This window comes from Amblyomma maculatum, chromosome 4 (assembly GCF_055883805.1).
Source record: "Amblyomma maculatum isolate TAMU_Amacu chromosome 4, ASM5588380v1, whole genome shotgun sequence".
In the NCBI taxonomy this organism is placed as follows: Eukaryota; Metazoa; Arthropoda; class Arachnida; order Ixodida; family Ixodidae; genus Amblyomma; species Amblyomma maculatum.
In genome coordinates this window covers 29,662,988-29,683,864 of record NC_139347.1, presented here as the reverse complement: position 1 = coordinate 29,683,864, position 20,877 = coordinate 29,662,988, and positions in this window count along the sequence as shown.

Sequence of the window (20,877 nt, the reverse complement as noted above, 5' to 3'; positions counted from 1 at the left end):
AATGGGCATAGGGAAACGAACTTGAAAAGGGGAAATGAATGATCATCTCATCTCACGTGGCTTTGCGCTCACGGCCTTCAGCGGTCAACTGATACGGTGGCCAGGCGATTCAGTGACGGTACAGGGCCAGCTTTACATCATTCGGCGCCCTGTGCCAACTCCTGGCAAGCCCCCTCACCCCCCCCCCCCCTTCGGCCATCAAACTCTTCTTTTCTTTATATCTGCCTTTTCTCGATTCATTTTTTATCAATACTGCGCCAGATTTCGGCCCGTCGCGTGGTCCTGGTGGAGGCCACGTTTGACCTTGAACAGCCGCAAGAAGAAAACGAAAAAGATGAAAAAGAAGACGAATAATAAGAAGACAGCTACGAAGACGAAGAACGCTAGGTCACCCGCAGCTAATCCTTTTGCTCCACATTCGGTTCAGCAGCATCGAACCCTTCTCATTTATATGCGGGCTGGTAGCATACGCTCTCGCGCCATGCTCTTAAAGGGTCAATAACGTAGCACCTTACACTAATAGGGCGTGATAGGGGAGTAATGTACCAGGCAAAAGAAGCTTCCGCCGTTGCTATCGCAATTCAACTAGGGTTAACCAGAGTTAAACCTCAACTAACGTTTCTTCTGTGGGACGCCTGATGGTAAAACAAAATTGTTTGGGTGACCTGTACTCTATGACTGAAATCTGAAGGGAGACCGCGTATAGCGCCAGCCAAAAGTCACCGTGACTGGTCACAGACCTCTAACTTTACAAGCGGCTGATAAGTTCAAAAACACGTACGGTACGCAAAGAGGCTTATCAGGGGAAAATAAGCTTAGTTGCGTTTCCAGACAACTTAAGTTATTCTTCAAGAATGTTGTGCGCACGAAAAAGCGCAAATATTGACTGTCTGAGTGATTTAAACTGATGAGAAGCCAGCCTTTTAAAGGCATTTTCTGATCTTTTTTTTTTTCTCCTTGAAAACTCACTGTGAACCTGTAAATTTAGCATTTCCGCCTTCCTTTTCATTGAAAAATCAACTTGCTTACAACGATGCTTACGAGAAGACATCTGCAGCCATGAGTTGTCATATGGATATTAGTTTTTCTTCAGTCTCCAACAGGGGGGAGGAACCCGTGCTTTAATGTAATGCCAGACTCGGCAAATCCAACCTCTCTCTCTGAAGTAGCCACATCATTACACAAAAGTTTTGTCCACAGACACATCCATGTACATACCTATAGCAACAATATGTAGTAGCAACAAAATCGTTCTTTACTAATAAATAATAATAAAATTTTGTCCGCCAATTTCGTTAGAATTGAGATGTGGATTTAATAGTTCGTTTGAACGTCTAGCGCTGCCAGTAATTCGGGCAGAGCAGGGTCGAATTGCCAGCCGCAGGGCACAGCTTCAGCACGAGAGATGGGCGCCGGAGCCAAGCGATGGTGATGGCGATGCCGCAGCATTTTCCGTTCTTTGTCTTCTTTACATGTCCCCCACGTGAAGAAGTCGCCATCCTGGCGACTCAGGGAGAAGAGACGACCAGAGGGTTGTAATATGGCTTGAGGCGGCTAACGTGGACAATCTCGCGGCCGCGACGGCGGTGGTCGGAAGAAGGGGTGACTGTCTCGATGACGTAGTTCACAGGGGATGTGCGTTCCAAGACGCGATAAGGTCCGTGGTATTTGGTGTCTAGTTTGTTGGTGGCAGGAACGCATAGCCAAACGAAGCTGTCGGCCTGGAACGTGGGAGCAGGAGTATCGGTATCATGCTGATCTTTGCGATAGCCTTGAGTGTTGGAGGTAAACGTGCGAGCTAGCTGACGGCATTCCTCGGCCTTCTGTACAATGTCTGACAAAGCACTGTACTCAGAGGCATCTGGATGGTATGGCAAAATTGTGTCCAGAGTACATGATGGTTCACGGCCGTATAAGAGGAAGAAGGGCGAAAAACCAGTTGTTGCTTGGGTGGCAGTGTTGTACGCGAACGTTACGAATGGCAGTACTTGGTCCCAGTTCGAGCTTCCAGATTCAGATGTAACATACATTGCGAGCATGTCCCCAAGCGTACGGTTGAAGCGCTCCGTGAGGCCATTTGTTTGCGGGTGGTACGCAGTTGTAGCTCGATGTATCGATTTACAAGACGACAGGAGCTCTTGGACTACTTCGGAAAGAAAGACACGACCTCTATCACTCAGTAGCTCGCGGGGGGCGCCGTGTCGAAGAATGAAGTGGTGCAGAAGAAAATGGGCTACCTCTCGAGCTGTCGCCGCGGGAAGTGCAGCAGTCTCGGCGTAACGGGTCAGGTGGTCGACGGCGACGATGACCCATCGATTACCAGCGGCACTGCATGGTAGCGGACCATAGAGGTCGATTCCCACGCGATCAAACGGGCGAGCTGGACACGGTAAAGGCTGAAGAGGGCCAGCAGGGTGGCGAGAAATCTTGCGTTGTTGACAGGCGGTACAAGAGCGAATGTAGCGACGTACGAAATTGTACATTCCCCGCCAGTAGTACCTTTGACGAATTCGATCATATGTTTTGAGGACGCCGGCATGAGCGCTTTGCGGGTCACTATGATGGTGGGCACAAACCTCGGAGCGGAGGTGGCGCGGAATGACAAGAAGCCACGTTCTGCCGTTTGAGTTGTAGTTCCTTCGGTAGAGAAGGCCTTCCCGAATGGCGAAATGGGAGGCCTGTCGGCGGAGTGCCCGAGGATGCGTAGCCGCGGAAGTAGTGCCAAGGATATCTAGCAGGTTAGAAACCCAAGGATCTTGTCGTTGCTCGAAAGGCATATCCTCAATGGTGAGTGCTGACAAGAGTGTTTGAGGAGGGGACGATGAGTTAGGCGAGCACACCGGTGACCGAGAAAGAGCGTCGGCGTCAGAGTGCTTGCGGCCAGAGCGGTACACTACACGGATGTCGTATTCCTGAAGCCTGAGAGCCCAGCGCCCGAGACGGCCAGACGGATCCTTGAGAGACGCGAGCCAGCAGAGAGCGTGATGATCTGTAACTACCTCGAAGGAGTGGCCGTATAAGTAAGGGCGGAACTTTGTTACAGCCCACACGATTGCTAAGCACTCCTTTTCGGTAACGGAGTAGTTGGACTCGGCTTTGGTGAGAGCACGGCTGGCGTAGGCGACAACGTATTCGGAGAAGCCAGGCTTGCGCTGGGCGAGGACGGCGCCGAGGCCGACACCACTGGCATCGGTGTGAAGTTCTGTAGGTGCAGTAGGGTCGTAATGGCGAAGGATTGGCGGTGACGTTAGAACATTGCGCAGTGTCGCGAATGCATCATCGCAGGCTGGCGACCAAGAGGAGAGGTTAGGGGTGCCTTTCAAGAGCTGTGTAAGGGGGGCTATGATGGTTGCGAAATTCCGAACAAAACGACGAAAGTACGAGCAGAGGCCCACGAAGCTTCGCAGTTGTTTCAAAGTGGTCGGTTTCGGAAAGTCAGCGACGGCGCGCAGCTTCTCAGGATCAGGCAGAACTCCATCTTTACACACAACATGTCCGAGTATTGTGAGCTGGCGGGCACCAAAGCGGCACTTTTTGAGGTTCAGTTGAAGACCGGCGCGGGTTAGGCAGGTGAAGACCTGGCGAAGTCGAGTCAGGTGGGTCGGGAAGTCGGTTGAAAAGACGACGATATCATCAAGGTAGCATAAACAGATGTTCCATTTCAGGCCGCGCAGTACAGTGTCCATCATTCTTTCAAATGTGGCTGGGGCGTTACAGAGTCCGAATGGCATAACATTAAATTCGTATAGTCCGCCTGGAGTAATAAAGGCGGTCTTAGGACGATCCGCCTCTGCCATGGGCACCTGCCAATACCCGGAGCGTAAATCGAGTGAGGAAAAGAATTCTGCGCCTTGCAAGCAGTCTAGGGCATCGTCGATTCGTGGGAGGGGGTACACATCACGACGAGTGATTTTGTTGAGACGGCGATAATCAACACAAAATCGTATGGAGCCATCCTTCTTTTTAACTAGGACCACAGGAGACGACCATGGGCTACAGGATTCTCTAATTACTCCGCGTTGGAGCATGTCATCGACTTGTTGGGCAATAACACGGCGCTCAGTCGGCGACACACGATACGGCCGCTGATGGAGAGGTGGATGAGCGCCAGTGTCGATGAGGTGGGAAATGGTCGTCGTGCGGCCCAAGGAAGATTGCGGGATGTCGAAGGAGGAGCGGAATTGGTGTAGAAGGTCAAGAAGTTGCTCGCGGTGGCGCGGCTCTAGAGCGCTGTCCACAGAATGGTCAAAAAGGTCCCGCTGTAGCGGATCGGAAGCCACACGAGTTGGGGTCAAGGCGTCAACTTGGCAAACAGGGAATGACACATCATCAAAGGCGAACAGAAGGTCCACGGGCTCGATGCGGCCAAGGCACTCCCCTTCGATCAACATAGCGGGAGACGCAAGTGGATTGGCTACCAGAAGTGTGCTAGCGCCGTTGTTCATGTCAAGGACGGCAAACGGCAGCGGTAAGTGGCGGCGGCGGCAGACAACGTTAGAGGGCACAAAGAGGACTGTCGCGGCGGTGGTAAAAGAGGCAGTGAGGGGAACCAGAACAGCGCTTCCGGGTGGGATGGTTGTGTCATGAGCTACGAGGAGTTTGGTCGCAAAACGAGGACACGGCTCGTGGAACAGGGCATCAGACGGTGCATCACTCGATTCAATGAGCTCTACTTGAGGACTGGCGCAGTCAATGATAGCATGATGCTGGGACAGGAAATCCCAGCCGAGAATGACGTCATGAGAACATGTGGGGAGAACGACGAATTCGATGATGTACAAGGCTGCAGCAATGACGACGCGAGCAGTGCAGATAGCTGTCGGCTGTATACTGTGAGCGGATGCGGTACGAAGCGATAGTCCCTCGAGAGGCGTAGTCACTTTTCGGAGGGAGCGGCAGAGTTTTTGGCTGATAACTGATACAGCGGCACCGGTGTCGACGAGCGCAAGAGTATGAACACCTTCAACGATGACAGCAGTAACATTCGCGGGATTAAGACGAGGACTTTGAAATTCTGTCGAATACGCAGTTCGTGCCTCGCGAACTGCGGCGGTTAGTTTTCCGGCTGAGTAGCGGGTCGTCGGCGCATTGGCGAAATGGAGCGGCGACGTGGTGATGGCGAACGACGAGGCAGGAAGTCCGGAGGGTCAGGGGATGCTGTTGGAGGACCCGATGGGACGGGGAATTGGGGGGCCAAATAAGGTGGCGCAGGCCGCGCAGCAAAGGCCATATTTATTCGGCGCCGGCAGTAGCGTGTAGTGTGCCCAGGGATGCTGCAGTGGTAGCAAATAGGCCTGTTGTCTGCAGTGCGCCATGGAGATGGTGTCTGACGCAAGGGGGGAGCAAACGCTGTTGGTGCCGAACGCATAGGGGGCGAAGCATAGGCATATGCTGGCTCAGGAGGTGGACTTGAAGTAACTTCGGCATATGAGCGACGCAATACCTGGGGAGGAGCCGGCGCGAATGCTGGAGCATAGCTCAGTGGCGCAACGCCGGACGATGAAATTGTGGGCGTGGGGAACGGCATTGAGGGTGCGACCGGAGGTGATTGAGGAACAGAATTAGGGAGGACTTCAGATATATGCTGTTGGATTGCACGGCGAAGCTCCGGAACAAGGCCAGTTGGTGACGACTCCTTAACATATGGCTGCAGGGACAGTTGTCGTGCGACCTCCTGACGTACAAAAGCCTTGATGTTTTCAGAGAGGCTAGATGACTCCCTCTCCGCGGCTAGTCCAGCAAGTGATGCTTGAGGCTGGCGAATCAAAACACGCTCCTTGCGGAGTTCGTCGTAGCTTTGACATAGGTCGTAGATTTCCTTGACCGTCGTGGGGCCTTTGGCGACGAGCATGTTGAAAGCGCCGTCATCAATTCCTATGAGGACATGACGTATCTTAACGGCCTCGGTCATGGTCGGGTCAACGCGACGACACATATCAACAATGTCCTCAATGTAACTGGTGAACGTTTCACCGGGCAGCTGCAGTCGCGACCGAAGACGCTGTTCCGCGCGGAGTTTTCGGACGGCGGGGCGGCCAAAGACATCAGAAAATTTCGTCTTGAAACTCGCCCAGGTAGTAAAGTCCGACTCGTGGTTTCTAAACCACAGATTAGCGACGTCGCTCAAGTAAAAGATGACATTGGTGAGCTTACGGTTGTCGTCCCAGTTATTGTGACGGCTGACCCGTTCGTAAGTGGTCAGCCAATCGTCGACGTCGTCATCGCTGCTTCCACTGAAGGTAGCGGGGTCCCGTTGACGAATCGCACCTGTGTAGGTGACGGGCGGAGGTAGGTGCAATGAAGTCGGCTCCGTCATTGGTGTAGTCAACGTTCTGCTGCGAAGTTCCAGGGCGAGATGGGTACAGGGAACCTCAGATTGACCTCCACCAAGTGAGATGTGGATTTAATAGTTCGTTTGAACGTCTAGCGCTGCCAGTAATTCGGGCAGAGCAGGGTCGAATTGCCAGCCGCAGGGCACAGCTTCAGCACGAGAGATGGGCGCCGGAGCCAAGCGATGGTGATGGCGATGCCGCAGCATTTTCCGTTCTTTGTCTTCTTTACAGAATCATATCTTCCATCCAAAATTATTTTTTCTAGCTGCCGAATCATAGGCTCACAGCCCAAACTTCTGCGCTCAAAAAGGAAGATGTTCGCAGCACTGCGAAAGGCAGAAGCAGCATGTAGCTGGCCTCGGGCGAAATTTTGTATGGCAGTTTTAGAATCGCTGAGGATAAGGGTGGCAGTGGAAGAGACTATCGCGATGGCTATAGCGGATTCTTCCGCTTCTACGGACGTTCGGGTAATGATAGAGGCTGATGTGATGTATTCGAAGCGGCTGGATACCGCGCATATCGCATAAGCTGAGCGGTGTGGATATTCTGCGGCGTCCACGTAGACCGTGTCGGGTTCGTTCGCATGTGCTCTGTGTAGAGCACGTGCTCTCGCTTTCCGTCTGGCCTGGTTATGAAGGGTATGCATGTTTTTCGGAAGTGGGTGGACAGTGAGGTGATCGCGGACTGTCTTTGGAACTGCATAAGTTTCTACTGGAGGGGCACCTAACGGTCTAAGTTGGAGAAAGGAAAGAATGTGGCGACTAGTTGGGGTAGTGGAGAGCCGTCCTAGTTGGGCGATGCGGTGGGCTTCCACCAGTTCGCTGAGGGTGTTATGAACTCCCATGCCTAAGAGTCGATAGGTTGGGGTGCGCTTAGGTAAGCCGAGAGCTGCCTTATAAGCGTGTCTGATGAGAGCATCCACCTTGTCTGTCTCTGTTTTTGTTAGATATAAATACGGAATCGAGTAAAGAATGCGGCTTATAATAAATGCCTGTACTAAGCGTCTGAGGTCATGCTCGCGCATTCCACAGTGCTTGTTGGCTATACGTTTGATTAGGCGGGTGATCTGATGTGTTGTGTTAGTCAGTCTGGAGAGTGTATCCGTGTTAAGGCCGTTGTCTTGTATGAACATACCTAGTATTCGAAGTTTGTGAACTTGTGGTACTGGCTGACCATCTACGGTGATGAGCATAGGGGGTTGGTGGTGTTTCCGCGGGCTTGGGTGGAATATCAGGAGCTCGGATTTGGTGGAGGAACATGCAAGGCCTATTGAAGCTGCGCATCTTGACACCATGTCTGCCCCCTCCTGAAGAGTTTCTTCCATGCTACCTACATTCCCAGTGGTGGTCCACAGGGTGATATCATCTGCATATAGAGAATGGGAGAGGTTTGGGATCTGTGACAGCTTTTTAGCCATGGGGATGAGTGTGATGTTAAATAAAAAGGGGGAAAGGACTGATCCCTGCGGGGTGCCTCTATTACCGAGGGTAAAAGTGGGGGATTTTAGGGGACCGACCTGAATTTCTGCTGTGCGATCCCGGAGAAATGTTGAAATGTAGGCATGTGTTCGGTTTCCCACATTCAGAGTGGATAGTGCATCCAATATAGAGGAGTGATAGACATTGTCAAATGCCTTTTGCAAGTCTAGAGCCAGCAATGCTCTTGTGCGTTTGCAGTGTCGGGGATGGAGAATTTCTTCTGATATCTGTAGCATGACATCTTGGGTGCATAGGTGGCTGCGGAAACCCAGCATTGTGTGAGGAAAAAGGTCGCGGGTTTGCATGTGTGTATGTAGCCGATTCAAGACAACGTGTTCAAAAAGTTTACCAAGACATGAAGTTAGCGAAATGGGCCTAAGGTTTGAAAGAGTGAGCGGTTTGCCGGGTTTAGGTATAAAGGTAACCTGAGCGTGTGTCCACTCTGAGGGAAGCGTTCCCTCTTGCCAGTGTTTGTTAAAGAGTTCTGTTATTGCCTGGATGGAGTTTTCATCGAGGTTTCTAAGTGTTTTGTTTGTGACCTGATCGGCTCCTGGAGCAGACGTAGTGCGGAGTTGGAGCATGGCTGCTCTGACTTCATACTTTGTGATGTCTTCGTCTAGCTCATGGTTTTTGGTTCCAAGGTACTGTGGTAAGGGTGTCTTCGGTGTGGTTGTGACTTATGTATCTTTTAAGGATTGATTAATGTTGTCGTTGTCCATGTCTATGCCATGGATAAGACGCGTCACATTTTTCTGCTGTACATTCTTGGCGTGATCGGGTTCAAGAAGGCATCGTAGCAACCGCCACGTGTCCTTAAGTCCTAGGTTTCCAGCAAGGCGGTCGCATACTTGACCCCATTGCTGGTGACTGAGCTGTGCCGCGTGCGTCTCCATTTCCCTTATGAGAGCGGAGATGCGTAGCTTCAGGATTGTGTTTGTTTTTAAGCCATCGCTTCTGTAAGCTCGAGTGAGCTTCCCACATATGGAGTAATCGGCTGTCAATCACCTCCGAGGATTGTGTGCACGGTATTTCCGATGTGGCCATGTTCACGTCCTTGTTGAGGTTAGCCAGCCACTTTGTAAGGTGGTCTATCTGCTTCGGGGCCGCGGTACGAAGATCGCGAAAGCGATCCCAGTTGGTGATTTTGAGTTTCCTCTTTACACGGGGGGTTATGGAGGATAGTGAGAAAGAGGTCTCAATTATATAGTGATCGCTACCAAGAGAGGTTTGCGTGTTTGTCCAATAGCATTGTGTTATGTTTTTCGTGAGTGTAAGATCGGGGGTGGCGTTGTTCTGTACACTGTTGCCGATGCGCGTGTACTGTTGTGTATCATTGACAAGGGTTATGCCCTCATTTTGGAGAAGTGTCCAGAGTCGGGCGCCTTTACTGCAAGTCGTTTTGTATCCCCATGTGATATGGCGGGCATTAAGTCTCCTGCAACTATCAATGGTTGGTTAGCGCTGATTTGAAGGGCTTTTTTCATGGCCGCCCTTAGAGGAGCAGTTTTCCCTTTCGGGGGGCTGTAGATATTCAGAATGAATAGACTCGTTCCTTTCCGCTCTTTGGGAAGCAGCTCTATAAAATGGAAGTCGATATCTGCAACGTCCATGTTATGATCAGTTGCTGTGTAGTTGCGGTGAACCAGCGTCGCCACTCTGTACTGAGTACAGTTTGTTGGTGTATGAGGAGTGTAATTGAGCAGTTTTACAGGGGAGTTTGTTTCCTGCAGTGCGATTACCACTGGTGTTTCATCGGCCGGAAGGGATTGAATGTAGAGCTGCAGATTACTACGCTTGGAACGAAAGCCTCTGCAGTTCCACTGCCACACCTTAATGTCCTGTCGACGTCCTGCCATCTTGGGGCTGAGATTCGGGTGGGATCATTTGAGATACTGTGGTAGAGAGTAGCTTTTCTAGAGCAGTTTGAATCTGGATCTGTTGCTGCTGCATCTGCTGCTCGAGCATCGCTATCCGCGCGTCTACTCCAGCTGCCCATGCGTTCATGCTGGTGGTCATAGATTCAAATTTTTCCGCAAGCTTCTCTTCGAGTAAAGCTATGGAGGCGACCAGATCAGGCTTTTGGGAGTCGACCACTGTAGGAATGTCTTGGTGAGGTGCCTTCCGTTTGGTGGGTGTATGTTTTAGTAGTAGATGCTGTGTTGTAGCATGTGGGAGGAGGAGGCGGAAGTGGGGTGGAACGACCTGGGATGGGAGTGGAAGAACTTTTCATTCCCTCTGCGGGGGAGAGCCTGTGAATTAGCGTTTGCATTTGCTGAGTGAGCTTTGCAATATGATCATTGAGTTTTTTTATTTGATCATTCTGTTGCTGAATTTGCTTGCCCTGAGTTTCTAGCTTTTCTTTAAGTTGCTTATTTTCTCGGACAAGGGAGGAAGATCGTGGGCCCCAGCTCACCTTATTTTCCGGCGGAGGCTGGTCGGTCAGGGGCGGGAAAGATGGCGAGCGGTTCCTGGCGTTGGTGGAAGCGGCGGACGCGGCGGACCTGGAGCGGACGCGGTTAGTGGAACTCGTCCGGTGCTTGCTTCGGGATTGCCGGGTTGTTTGCTCGGCGTCTGCACCAGCTGTCGAGCGTGTCAGTCTCTTGTTGCCCGGTCTGTTGAATCGCTCCGAGCAATCGCGGGAGCCCGTAAAATGGGGGCCGCCGCATAGAATGCACTGGGGTGGACACGTTGGAGGGTCGGTCGGTACATGGGTCTCCCCACATCGTTGGCATAAGTCCTTTTTAGGTGCCGTGCACACGTCGCTGCGATGTCATGGACGACGGCAGTTGAAGCAGGCTTCTGCTTTGGCGATGAATGGATGGCAGTGGTAGACCGCTCCATAGAAGCGCAGCTGTTTAGGTACTGATTTGGTATTTATGAAGGTGACCAGAATTGATTTGGTGTGGCCGAGTCGGCGTGCATCGGTGATGAGTAGGAGGGGCTTTGGTTGAACGTTTTTAGCTCTGTAAAAATTTCTTCAGATGTCTGGTCGTAGATAGCATTATAAATGATGCCTCGAATGGCGTTGTCCGGAGGAGCGATATACGTTTTCATTGGGTAGACTTGGTCGATTATCTTTATAGATTCTAGTTGTACATATCTGCGGGCACGGTCTTCGGCTGGCGTGCTGATAGTGAAGGAATTGTGCCTGGGGTTGATTCGGATGGCGTCTTGTGTTCGCACTGCGTCTATCGGTAGCTGCAGAGCGCTGGTGACTAGAGACAGTATATAGCCCCCGTTGTGTTTACTTAGGTCGAGGCCTCCCCCGGGGCGGAACACGATTTTAAGGTCTCGTGTCGGGAGCTTGGGCAACGGTGGCGGACGCTTTAGAACGGTGGAAGACTTGCCTTGCGTAGGCTGCGTTGGTGTGGCTGTGCCGGCCGGGGGCTGATGAGTCGAGCTCGTGGGGGGCTTGCTGGGCAGAGACATCGGGGTGAGCCATAAGTCGAGCCTCCATGGCCCGGTCCCATCTTGATGCAGTATCAGTAGTCCCATCTTCAGTGCGCACCATGCCGCTGTTGGTGGGCCGTGAAGTCGGGGGAGTGAAAGGTTAGGCCTAGGCCTAATGTGGCGGTGGCTGGCTCCCAGAGCAATCTCAAAGTTTATCCGCAAATTCGGGAAGACGGACCCGAAGAGAGGGTGGACAGGTGCTTAACACCTTCATGCGTCGATTGCGGCTATTCGAAACATGAACAGTCAAGAATTCCGCACTCAAGGTCGAAAATTGGAGGAGCTGATGCAAACACCAAGCGTCCGTGTCAAGCTCCAAGCCAAGAATGGCGGGGGTGACAGTAGAAGCACAATTCTTTATTGTAGTGCCCAGGGGCGAGGGGCACTTAGGTGCACAAGCTGTGCGCTCTATGTTTCCATCAGCACGCAGAAAGGAAAGAAACGGTCATCATTCAAAGGACGCGTTGGAAGGAGTTTTAAATGACAAAGAGATGTAACTTAGATGGGTACTGGACGGACAGCACAGTAACGCAACGAAGGAGTTTTAAATGACAAAGAGATGCAACTTAGATGGGTACTGGACGGACAGCACAGTAACGTTTCTCCCCCCCCCCCCCCCCCCCCCTATTTCCTCCGTCCCTCCTATCTCGCTGAACTATGGCGAGAAAGTACCGCGCAGACGTTCGTGTGCCACAAAAGGCCGAAACCACGCCGCGCCCCCGAGTCCTCCCCATGCGGTTTCTGGAAAAGCCCATTTTCCCTTCGCGGCCCTTGTTTTGGGGGCTAAGCAAACATGTTTCCTTGCACGGCTGTTGTCTCTTTCGAAGGACGAAAGACAAGGCAGGGGCCGGGCGGAGAGGAGATATAGGTGGGAGGGTGAGCTCTCAGTGCAGAACGGCGCCCCCTTCAGCCCCTTGCATGCTGGTGCCCTGTGCGACCGCTCTGGTCGCTCACCCCAAAGGCCGGCACAGTGCCGGTGGTGGTCTCCTCGGCAGAACTGTCATCTGCGCGCGTGCACCAAGGGACATACATGAGACACTTGGCAAAAGTGCACCTCCCGGGCTGCGAAGAAGGGGTATCCTCAGTTATAATGCGAGGGAAACGAGTGTGCCTTGAGCCTCAATGAGCTCGTCGAGGGCGTGTGTAAAAGACTTTAGTGTCGACATCACTGCGGGAGAGCAGAAGGCAGTGGAGTTGACAGCTGTGCCCTCCCACCATTCTCCTGAACAGCTGGCGGGTAGCGTGGCGTATAGGGCGCTTGCACGAACGCTGAGAGCGCCATTTTTCTGTACAGTGCTGCAGTCGACCGTGGAGCGGGCCCCGCAAATAGTGTCAAAGTGATGGTCTACTGTGCGGTCGTGGGCTATATAATAGCCGAACGTAGACTAAAGCGCAAAAGGTGAAGCCCGGACAAGACAACTGCGGGTTTTTCAAAATACCAAAGGTACGCTTGCACGAATGCGACAAGACCAGCGATCGGAACGTCGTAGACGAAAGTGGCTTATGCGCGTGCACCTCGAATGTTGTACATTGATGCACGGATTGCTGCAAGAGCTCACCATTCTAGCTTCGCGTGTTCATTTTGCAGGTCGGCGGTCTAAACTTTTCGATGACGCAATCTTGACACGAAATGACGTGCACACACTTGATATTTGTCAGGACTTCTGTGAACGCCGTCTGTTGATGCGTGCAAGCCATTCTCGTCTGTGACGTTTCGATCGCCCCTGGGGCCGTATTCCGAGTTTGAGTCGTTATCTAAAGTGTCGATATCTCCCCGACCTCGAGTAATCTGATTGGTGGAGTAGTGGCAACACCCGGTTCCGGCGTTTCGACCAGTCAGATGACTCGAGGTCACGTGAGATGGCGACATTTCGAACGACGCAAACTCGGAATACGGGCCCTGGTCCTGCCGCATTCGTGCAATCGTACCTTTGGTATATTGAAAAACCCGCAGTCGTTTCGCCCGGACTTTACCTTTTGCAGTATGCTTCGGCGGAGCCCACGACCGCACTAAACCATCGCTTTGACACTATTTGCGCGGCCCGCTCCACGGTCGACTGCTGCACAAAATGGCGCTCTCAGCGTTTCGTGCAAGCTCCCTATTGATTACGCGTGACCGATGACCGTTACATTGGGAAAGGGGATTCGTGTTATTGCACTCATTAGTAAGGAAGAAAACTGATTTATTGAAGTCGATAGAATTTTGGGAGGAAATGTCCGAACGCGTCTCTGTATTGGGCGCGAGCGCCACCACTGGAACAAATGGCGCTAGTGTCGACCTAGGGGAGTAAGTGGGATAACGTGCTGCTGGATTTGACGCTCGATTGAATTTGTGAGTTTTAAAAGCTAATAGTCGCGCTTATTTATGTAGTTTTGATTGATAAAGAGTGTCAGCTTTAAATTTTTGACCTTGCACCGTTACTGAGGCTGCTGAGGTTTATTTATGCTGTTGCTACAGTCCGTTACTGCTCTGTACGCGGAGGTAAGCAAGGAAACCTGTCGCAAGCTCCCATTGCTCCTGAAACATAAGCTCACAGAATCTCCCTTAATCAAGATTTGAATTGGCAAAGAAGTGAGTGATCATTCTCATGATGTGCGCAGCGGACATTTAAGCGAGAAAGATTTCGTCCATGGAGTTGGCGCTAAACAGTTCGGTGAGCGACAGAAGAAACGGCGCACACGTTTTAATTTGCGCTTGTCACGAAGCTAACGATATTGTTGGAAGGATGGGAAAGATGGTAGCTTCTTCATGCAGCAGCACGCTCCCAAAGAAAGGAAGGATCATGCGAAAGCCAGAAGGTCTCAAATTATTCTAAATGAACGCGTTGACACGGAAGTTTCACTGAAGTGAACTAGAAGATTCTGCCGCCTCGGGCAGCGGTATGAATGGTGAGTTCTCTCAGGCAGCGTCTCCAGCGCTATAGTAGTTTCAAATGACAGAGTCCGTGAATAAACTAAAGCTAGAGCACATTGCATGCATGTTGTGATGTGCTGATCGAGTCAAGGTGTGCGTAAAAAAAAAAATGCTACTGCGCGGGGAAAACAAATATCCACTCTAACCAAGAGTGTCAATAACGGTATTCACTGCGCAAGAATTCGTTGCGTGGAATGCACATCTTCCCATTTCTTAAAACATTAATCCATGCCATCCCCACAGTCAAATTTGTCAGGTTCAAGGGATCAGGCGAACGGCGCCACTTCCGCCTGCGTTATGCGAAGGCGCTCGGCCTCTGTCAGGCTGCATATACCTGTTCAGTGGCCGTTTAATTCTGTATGGTTGTGTGGAAGCTTCAGTTGTATATTTTTTTATAACAGCAGCAATGCCCCAGTCAGTGCACGTCGTAGTATGTAAAGCTCGCCAACTTCGATAACTCGGATTAAGTGAAGTGCTTTCGTGCCGAATGAGTGGGTCTAATACCTAAAAATAAGCTTACAGGCCCAGACCGAGGTGTATATTAAATAAATAAATGAATGTAATGCTAACGTGCAATTGAACTGCCTAGGCACGGCCGCTCAATGGAGGCGCTTCCATTGAGCGGCCGTGGCCTAGGACAGCATCCCACCGCTGCCGTTCAACACGCGTTATCCCACTTAGTTCGTCACGCGGGCGCTTCGGGGAGGTGGCGCCACGGTATCTCCTCGCTACCAATCATGGAGGACTCCCAATACTGACGCGTCCGTGCGGTCTTCTGTCTGTCTCTGCTCGTCGCCGGCGCTCGCCTCGGTCTCTTCGTCCTGGGGAGTGAGGAGGCAGAAGACTGGCCGCATTCCCTCTTCCTTTCGGGTACAGTGTTCTACATCGGGCGCTGCTGACGGCGTCGGCGGTGTCTTTTTCGTTGGAGAGAATTCGTTACCTTGAAATAAGCACCCGAGTGAGTTGGTGGCCTTGCAACGCCAGAGTGTGTGAGTGGCCTTTGGAGCCTGACTGGACGATGGATTCGTAGGTTTCAAGGCGTCGTTTTTTCAACATGTCGGCGAACTCCTGCAGTGAGAACTTTCATTTGATGCGGGAGGCAAGAACTTGCTTGAAAGTGGCTTGAAAGTGGCTTGAAAGTGCCACCGTGTCGGCACTTTCGATAAAGACGCAAACTCGGAATACGGCCTCCGTAGGCTGGCCGTCTCCTCTCCTTCCTCCGTTCGCTGCGGAAGGTGTCGGCGGTGTCTTTTTCGTTGGAGAGAAGTTGATAGCATTAAAGGGAAGCTGCACCGGTTTTAGATTTCGATGAGTTTCCAGCGGTTGAATGATTGCAGCTTGCAATTTAAGCACGCGAAATATCTTGACGCTAGCTGTTGAAACAATGGCGCAATTTGGCGATTAAAACCGCGATGGCTGTCAGGCTTATCCGCATTGCACTGCGACGGGTGGGGGGCGCATGATGACGTCATTGACGGTGCCGGTACGTTTTCTGCATAGATACGTTGTTTTTAAGAAGTAAAAACAAAACCGCTGAAAGCAATGCCTTAGAAATGTTATGCTTAGCACCATCAGAAAATGCACAACAGGATGTGGACGAAGGCAACGACTGTAAGAAATATTACCGTCCGTGACGTCATCACCGAGCTCCACCGCATAACTTTAGTGCTGTGAGGAGAAGCTCGAGGTTTAACCGTAGATTACGCCATCGGTTTGAATGCTAGCGCAAAAACACTTTGCGTGCATTACCCACAGCCTATATAGATCTGAATCCTTGAATATCGCGAAATTCTCGAAAGTGATGCAGCTGCTCTTCAAAGAACCCGAGTGAGAGGAGTTGGTGGCCTTGCAGTGCCCGAGTGTATGTGTATCATACACACGTGTGTGTGTGTGGGGGGGGGATGGGGCAGTGTAGCGGCAGCAATATGATCGGTGGTCGGTTGTTCGTCCGTGCAGACATGAATGTTGCTGGAGAACCGGAGCTGCTGTTTTCCCTTTGTCTTGGCACGGTGTCCGTAGAATGAAGGAGAAACATCCTTGTCGGCAGTTGGCTGACAGTGTGTATCACAAGTATGAACAATTATAGTAATGGCTATTGCCATTTGGTAGCAGTATGAATTTTCCTTAACGCAGAAGCATTATTACTAGCCGCCTTGTTGGATTCCGCAAATGTGGCTGTGGAACCACATTCGAGCAACCGCTCGAATGAAAGTAGCTTTCGAACCGCCGATCAAATAGATCAGCTTCACTGTGTTAAATCACTGCGCCATCTCGATAGTCGGTTTCTTCCCTTGCGAAGCTGCAGTCTCACGCTGCGTTTCAATGCTGATGTCTTCATTGCTATGTCCTTTCATAAAGCTAGGGACCTAATTAGCCCTTCATCCTAATAAAAGCTTAAAACACCAGGCGTGTGAGCGAATATTTTCAAAAATTCACGAAAATGGGGAGTTCATAACAAAAACAGCCATAGTGGACACAGTATAAGCTGCAAAACTATTGTAATTGTCGAAGTTTTTAACGAAACCTACTAAGTAACCTTCTCATTATCTCAATTGCATGGTTAGTCCCATTGGCGAGTATTAAGCCGTAAGCAAAGGATATATGTCTTTTTGAAACGAAGAAAAGCTCATCTTAGAATGCGCTGAATGGCGAGGATATCGACGCTTTTTTCTTGCGAAACCGAAAGTGAGCGCAAGAGACACAGGAAAATCCGTACAGATGCGACGTCCGATGACGACTTGTACAAAGTGGTTATGGCGCTCAGTTCGAACTAAAACTGATATTGCACTACACGTCATATACTAAGTTGTCTTGCCTGGAACCTTGGTGCATGAGAAAGCACCTGCGTGATCGTTATTTTTTATAGCGATGGAGCGAAATAAAGTGCATAACCGGTTGCAGTATATCAAGAGAGAGAGTATAACTTTTTATTTACACCAGCGGATGAAGGAGCTCCGGCCCTCCGTCGCTTGGGATATGATGGCGGGGCCCTGCCTCCGACGCAGGCCGGCAGACGTTGTTGGCCGGAGGCGTCCCAGGCCAGCTGGATGGCGACTAGCTGAAGCCCAGGGTCCGCGAGCAGCGTAGCATGGTCTCCCAGAGTTGCGGCGTCAGATTTAGGCCCCTCCCGGGAGAGAAGGTACAGTCCCAGATGATGTGTTAGAGGGTCCGTCTCGAGTCGCAGTTTATATAATATTCTGATCGTTCTCCTGGGAACATATGGCTCACCAGGAGCGGGTGTGGGAATGTTCCAGTCTGAAGGCGACGCCAAACGACGGCCTGCCTGCAATTTAGGGTAGGGTCTGGCGGAGCAGCCATCTGTCTACTCAGTCGATAGTGCTGTAGAGTTTCAGTGTAAGATTTGGTACAATATACGCTCCCCGCTCCAACCCCTCCTCTCGGCCACCGGTTCGGGGGTAGAGCATTCGAGCAATGGCATGGGCGGATTCGTTGCCGGGAACGCCAGTGTGCGCCGAATTCCAAATCAGTTGTACAGTTCACGAGATAGGATGTTGGTGTAATATCCGATTCGCCTGGGGAGAAATCAACCGACGACCGTAATTTCGTATGGCAGTTTTGCTGTCGCAGACCACGAAACGCGCCTTCGTCTGTGCGCAGGCTAGAGCTACAGCCATTTCCTCAGCTATCTCCCAGTATATCAGGAAGTTTGAATTTGGCAGTAGGCGCTGCACACGTCATCAAATAAAGTCACCTCTTTTACGGCACTTCCTGCGCGTCTCTTGCTTTAGTTTCGGTTTCGTACTGAAAGAAAACGCCGGGTTTCTTCACGCTGCAGAGCTTCAGAAAATGAGTATTTCCTCCTTTTAAAAACTGATTTGGCATCGTCTTGCTCATTGTTTCGAACTTCATATTAAGACTAACCAACCAGTTTGAAAATTACAAAGTTAATTGTCCGCTGCACCTGAGAGTTTGTTCCTGCAAATCTATTTTTTTTTTTCAATTTCGAACTCATTATTGTTACGAATTTTTGAGTGTTCGCTGAATAAATACCCGGTACTAAGCTAAACGTGCAAGACGTGGCAAAGCGAGACTAAACAAAATGAAACATAACTTGACGAATTCAAAACGTTGCTTCTGCATGTATATCCACGATAGCTAAACTAAACCACCGTTTAACATTTTTTATTTCATCCTTTGTTCCGAAAGCACGCGTCAGCTTCAACGGTCAGTTTTGCTGGCAGACTTTCTAGCTGAAATCAGTCAGAAAGGTTTCGTCCTCAGACGGCACTCATTCCTGGTAAAGGAGGAGGAGGAGGAGAAACATTTATTAATTGATGAAGTCAGGCAGGCAGGAGTTTCCGCGATAGATGGCCAGGAGCCCTTGAGCTCTGGCGACCTGGGTCGCACGCTCGATGGCCGGCAGTTGTATTAGCGGGTCCGAGCTGAGCATAGCTGCCTCCCACTGCTCGCAGGTGGAGAGCTACAAATCCCATGGAGGGGGATCTCATGGGTATTCCCATAGTATGGGGTGTAAGTTGGCCCTCTGGTGGCACAAGTTACAGTAAGGGGTGTATAATGCAGGGTATGCATGGGCGTAGGTGACTGGATTTCGAAAGGAATGCGTCTGTAATTTTCGCCAGGGGACCTCCTGTGCCTTTGTGAGAGATTAGTGTCCCAGAGGGTATAGGGTACGTATTTGACGGAAGTGTAGTGTAATTTCTTGATAGAAAACCATACGGTCCCTTGCCGACCTCATGACCTCATGAGGGGTTGTCCCGTCGCCAGGCAGACGAGTCCTCGGGCGAAATTATGGGCAGCCACATTACCAGGAAGGGAGGAATGTGCTGGTGTCCATACTAGCTGTATTGAACGGTGAATCGTTTCAGAGGCAAGCAGCAATTTGAGTGCTATAGGGGATATCCTGCCTTTGCTGTAATTTCTTACTGCTGTTTTTGAGTCGCTAGTTATATGAAGGGCTGAGGTTGAGCTTATCACAAGGGCGATCGCAGCCTCCTCCGCTTCCTACGGGTCGTTGGTAATGACCGGACCGGCCGTGAGTTGTTGGCCCTGATAATTTACAGTCACAATCGTGAATGCATTACGGTTCGCGTGTTCGGCTGTATCGACATAGACCACGTCTTGTTTGGACTGGTATTGCTTGTGTAGGGCTTTGGCTCTTTTACTCGCCTGTCTGAATGAAATTCAGGGTGCATATTTTTCGGGAGAGATAGGATTTTCTAGTGTGTTCGCAGCCTCATTGGAGGTGACACTTTATCCTGCCTTGTTGCGGGGTTAACCGATTTAGAGAGCGTCAAGGATAAAGCGTCCTGTCGGTGTGGGTTAGCTGTTCGTATTGAGAGGTGAGGTGAAAAACCAGTGCCACTGGGAGCCAGCGCCCCAGCGCCATACCTGATTATGGTCCCAGTATGACGCTGGACACTGGGCGCACTGGGACGCGGCATACTGGGACGCGGCATACTGGGACGCTCCGCGCTGGCGGCAGTGTTCGCCCGGAAAAAAAAGGCGTGGGATAAAAATTAAAACGTAAAAAGTAACGAAACAAGTTAGGTACATAAAAAAACCTAAAAAGAAGTAAAAAAACAAAGAAAAAAAAATAGTGCACCAAGCGTGCCTCGAACTACGTCCCTCGGCACATACCAATTACTAACTCAGCACGCTAACCACTCGGCCACGCCGAGAACTGGAGTTCCTTTAAACATTTTTGCATTTTATGTCATGACTCGCATTTATAAGGTTGGGACTTCATGTTTTGCAGTCTACAGGCCATTGCTACCGTTCTAACAATTGCAACTTCTTGACCATTTTAGCTTGCTGTCTGCTCTCACGACTTGCAACTAATGTTCTGGGTGCCTATGCGCGCTATTTTGTGCACTGGAATCATTTTTAACATGTGTAGTTGGACATCGCTGGCAAATTTACCAACGCCGGCTCTTGGGTGGTGCTCTGCTACCGTGGGCGTAATTTTCGCTGAACACGGAGCTTTAGCAGAAGCCTTCAAGGAAAAACGTGCGACCAAGCTTTAATACCGGCAAGCGCCGCAGCGATGACCCTAATTGCGTGTAACTAAACCTTATTTGTATGTAAACATTGCGGGAAGCGTTGCGATGACCGAGGGCTCGGCTGCTTGATACGCAGAGTAAGAAGGAGCGCAAAAGCTTGAGAAACACGCCAAATATTATGTATTACAAGCGCTGTATGTTGTTGCTTTTTCTCTCATGGACCCATCGCTCGGTAAACTACTCTCTTCCTCGTTTTAGTTTTTCTTTCTGCTGTTTATACTGGGCCGTGGTGCAGGCTACGCTCGCCTGCGAGTGAGCCCGCATTGAACATTTTGGCAGTAATCATTGTGTTAGAGTGCCCTTAAGATCAGCTGTGAAGTTGGTTATGCATGGTAGCCCACATTATTCAATTCCAGCTTTAGTAGTGCGTTAGTAGTCAGTCTGTCATGAGATCGAGGCGCGGCGATCGTTGTCGCTCTCGAAACGCTCGAAACGACCTATCGAAACATGGAAACTCTAGAAAAAAGATACTGCCTTTGTTTTCTTACAAATGCGCAACGACTTCGCAGCAAAAAGCGCTTGCTTGAACCATATTTTTCATATGCCCCCCGATGGTCGATTGAAAGTACGCTGTTGCCCTGTTGGCCCCTGAGGGATGCTACTCCGGCTGACGCCGCACGCCGCACCGTCTATACTGGGGCACTGGGACCAGTGCGGCCCAG